The following is a 4,615-nucleotide window of genomic DNA, read 5'->3' as shown; positions in this document are numbered from 1 at the left end:
CAATGCGGTAAATAAATGTTTGGCTCCTGTTAATTTTATATTTGTAGGAGAAGTATGTGTTTTTTTCGGGAAGGGGGGATTACGTTTTTAAATTTTTAAAAAGACTCTTGACAGTCTCATAGAGGTGACAGCAGGAATGAGTGGGAGGAGTACATTTCAGGCAGGAATCTTGAAGGTGAAGATCTAGGTCAGGGGTTGGCCGACTTTCTGTAAAGGGTGAAATAAAGTTACAAAGTCTTTGTTGCACCTTTTAAACTCTGTTATTGTAGCATGAAATCAACCATAGAACATGACCTCAGGGTGGGTCCTTGGGATCAAGCCCTGTTTCAGCTCTGCTTGAGATTCTCTCTCCCTCTTTCTCTGCCCCTCCCATGGCTCTTGAGCTCTCCCCGCCCCCTCTAAAAATAATCTTTTTTTTAAATCTTTTTTTATTATTATTTTTTATTTATTTAGGATAGTCACACACACACAGAGAGAGAGACAGAGAGAGGCAGAGACAGGCAGAGGGAGAAGCAGGCTCCATGCACCGGGAGCCCGACGTGGGATTCAATCCTGGGTCTCCAGGATCGCGCCCTGGGCCAAAGGCAGGCGCTAAACCGCTGCGCCACCCAGGGATCCCTAAAAATAATCTTAAAAAAAAAATTAGGGGCCCCTGGGGGGCTCAATTGCTTAAGTGTCTGCCTCAGCTCAGGTTGTGATCCCAGGGTCCTGGGATAGAGCCCGGAGTTGGGCTCCCTGCTCAGCTGGGAGCTCCTTCTCCCTCTCCTCCCTGTTCCTGCTCTCTCTCAAAATCTTGGGACATCTGAGTGGCTCAGCGGTTGGGCGCGCCTTCGGCTCAGGATATGATCCCGGGGTCGGGGGATGGAATCCCGCGTCAGGCTCCCTGCATGGAGCCTGCTTCTCACTCTGCCTGTGTCTCTGCCTCTCTCTCTCTGTGTCTTATGAATAAATAAAATATTTTTTAAAAATCTTAAAAAAACAAAATTAAAAATTGATAGTATCCCAAATTTAGTCTGCGGGCTATATTTGCCACTCCCCTGACCTGGGATAGCCCAGAGTGTGGGGAATAATTCAAGACAAGGTTTAGAAGTAGATCACAACCAAGAAATGGTGGTAATGAGTATCGGGTTAATTGTTCTCAATTTATTTCTCTGACAATGGAAAGGTGTTGAAGGTTTTTTTTTGGAGAGGAGTAACACTCTTGTGTTCTAGATCAATTTGGTAACATATGATGAAGTGAAAATGGAAGAACTGAATTGAAGATAGCATTTAAAAGATTGCAACCTCAAATAGCTGGCAATTTCGTTTATCAAAAGAAGTCCTATGGGAAAAACTGACTTTCACACAAAAAATTTTTGGAAATTAAGGCCCATTGTGCCCTAATTCATAGTTTGTTTTTTATCTTACTATTCTCATTGGATCTATTTCAGGGGATTTCATGTTAGTGTCGGTCTGGAAATGGCTTTCTCACCCTTTGCAATAAGATTGATGCTTTTACATGTTACATCAATCATTAGCTGGTAGGGACCCAAGTTGTATCAGGTTTCTTTTTTAAACTCACAAGTTCTGTTTCTAGTAGGAGGCAAAATCTAGATTCAAACATGTATAATTATAGTGTCAGGGCTTTTGGGAGAGAAATCTACAACCCAAAATGACAGGAACTGGAAAACACTTGGCAAGTACTAATTCCATCTCCTGGGTTTAATCCTAACAATCCCTAAGAGAAAGCCAATTAAAAAAAAATTAGTAAAAGCAACATGAAAACAATTTGTTAATTATAATAGTAGTATAAATCTTCTTTCTAGTATTTTTAAAGATTTTATTCATGAAAAAAAATTAAAATTAAAAAAGAATATTTTATTCATGAGAGACACAGAGGCAGAGACATAGGCAGAGACATAGGCGAGACTTGATCCCAGGACCCCAGAGTCATGACCTGAGCCAAAGGCAGATGCTCAACCACTGAGCCACCCAGGCACCCCTAAAGATTTTTTTTCTTCCTTTTTTCTTTCCAAAGATTTTATCTATTTATTCATGAGAGAGAGAGAGAGAGAGGCAGAGACACAGGCAGGGGGAGAAGCAGGCTCCTCACAGGGAGCCCAACTTGAGACCCGACTCCGGGTCCGCAGGATCGGATCAGGCCCTGGGCTGAAGGCGGCGCCAAACTACCAAGCCACCCGGGCCGCCCTCCCTAAAGATTTTTAAGTTATCTCCCCACCCAATGTGGGGCTCAAACTCAACAACCCTAAGACCAAGGGTCGGGTTCTTTACCAACTGAGCCAGCCAGGCATTCCTCCCTGATGTTTTTCTGAGGACTAAATTTTAATGTGGGTTCCACAGACACTACTAGCAAAAAAGAACTATAATCTAGAAGATTGACATGAGCACTTAAAAAATTAAAACAAGTGAGAACAATAAGATTTATGAGGGGATTTTCTAATAAGAATTTAGATTGGAACCAGGTGGCTTAGCGGTATAGTGCCGCCTTCAGCCCAGGGCCTGATCCTGGAGACCTGGGACCCAGTCCTACGTCGGGCTCCCTGCACGGAGACTGCTTCTCCCTCTGCCTGTGTCTCTCTCTCTTATTCTCTCTGTCTCTCGGGAATAAATTTTAAAAATTAAAAAAAAAAAAAAAAACTTAGGTTGTTGGGATATCTGGGTGGCTCAGCGGTTTGGTGCCCACATTTTGGCCCAGGTGTGATCCTAGAGTCTTGGGATTGAGTCCCACATCAGACTCTCTGCATGGAGCCTGTGTCTCTGCCTCTCTGTCTCTCATGAATAAATGGATAAAATCTAAAAAAAAAAAAAAAAAAAAAGGGACACCTGAGTGGCTCAGCGGTTGAACATCTGCCTTTGGCCCAGGGTGTGATCCTGGAGTCCTGGGATCGAGTCCCGCATCGGGCTCCCAGCATGGAGCCTGCTTCTCCCTTTGCCTGTGTCTGTCTCTCTCTGTGTCTCTCATGAATAAATTAAAAAAAAAAAAAACTTAGGTTGTTAATTTTGTATTTGTGAGGCAAAGTAGTAATCTGTTCTAGGTATAAAGAATAAGAAATTGGGTCATAATCATCTAGCTAAATATCACATATAGCAACTTAAATTACTTTATGTTCTCTGATGCCATCATCTTCCCCCCGTTTGCAATCATACGTCTGGTTTGGCTGTAATGGGAAGGGTTAAAAACAAGTGTGTTTCATGTTGAGCTTTTTCCTATTCTGAGTTTTGCTACCATTTTGTGGGCTGATAAAAGCATGAACAGCTCTAGGAGAATGAAGAGGTTAGCTCTTTAAAAAGCTAATCTTGGGAACCCTGGGTGGCGCGGCGATTTGGCGCCTGCCTTTGGCCCAGGGCCCAATCCTGGAGAGCCGGGATCGAATCCCGCCTCGGGCTCCCGGTGCATGGAGCCTGCTTCTCCCTCTGCCTATGTCTCTGCGTCTCTCTCTCTCTCTCTCTCTCTGTGACTATCATAAATAAATAAAAATTAAAAAAAATAAAAAGCTAATCTTACTTTTTTTTTTTTAATTTTTTATTTATTTATGATAGTCACAGAGAGAGAGAGAGGCAGAGACACAGGCGGAGGGAGAAGCAGGCTCCATGCACCGGGAGCCTGATGTGGGATTCGATCCTGGGTCTCCAGGATCGCGCCCTGGGCCAAAGGCAGGCGCCAAACCGCTGCGCCACCCAGGGATCCCCAATCTTACTTTTTAAAATGAAATATATTTGGGGATGCCTGGCTGGCTCAGTTGGTGGAGCATGTGACTCGATCTCAGCTTCATGAGTTCAAGCCCTACATGGGGCATGAAGCCTACTTAATTAAAAATAAAAATAAAATGAAATATATTTAAATTCTCTAAAAATGGTATTGTATTCCAAATACTACCTTACAGTATATATACCTAGAGTTCATAGTACAGGAAATGAGACTATAAAACGAGTGATATGAGTGATACATGCTATTTCTATGTAAATTAGCAATATTCTCTGGGATCAGAAGAAATCAGGTAAAATTTGAAGAAGGAAATCAGGGAGAGGGAGAAGCAGGGTCCCCTCTGAGCAGGGAGCCCAACACGAGGCTGGGTCCCAGGACCTTAGATCATGACTTGAGCCAAAGGAGACAACCAACTGAGCCACCCAGGTGCCCCCACTCCACCCCCATTTTTTTAAGATTTTATTTATTTGACAGAGACAGAAATCTTTAAAAAAATAATAAAAATAAAATCTTGGGATGCCTGGGTGGCTCAGTGGTTGAGCATTTGCCTTCGGCTCAGAGTGTGATGGAGAGTCCCAGACCAAGTCCCACATCGGGCTCCCTGCATGGAGCCTGCTTCTCCCTCTGCCTGTGTCTCTGCCTCTCTCTGTGTCTCTCATGAATAAACAAAAAGTCTTTAAAAATAAAATCTTTTTAAAAAAATAGAGCATTTTCCAGACAGAAAATCTAGCATATGTAAAGCAGGGGCAATGGAATTTTATAAGATCTGTGCAAAGTATATTGTGACTGGAGCTTAGGAGAGACTGTAGGTAAAGTAGAATGGTGAGAGTTAAGGCTAGAGCGGTGGATCCAGTCCAAATGGTGAAGGGCCCAAATGGCTGCTTAAGGAGTTTGAACTTATGTTGGCAA

This window comes from Vulpes lagopus, chromosome 5 (assembly GCF_018345385.1).
Source record: "Vulpes lagopus strain Blue_001 chromosome 5, ASM1834538v1, whole genome shotgun sequence".
Taxonomy (NCBI): Eukaryota; Metazoa; Chordata; class Mammalia; order Carnivora; family Canidae; genus Vulpes; species Vulpes lagopus.
Note: the sequence above shows the minus strand (reverse complement) of the source record.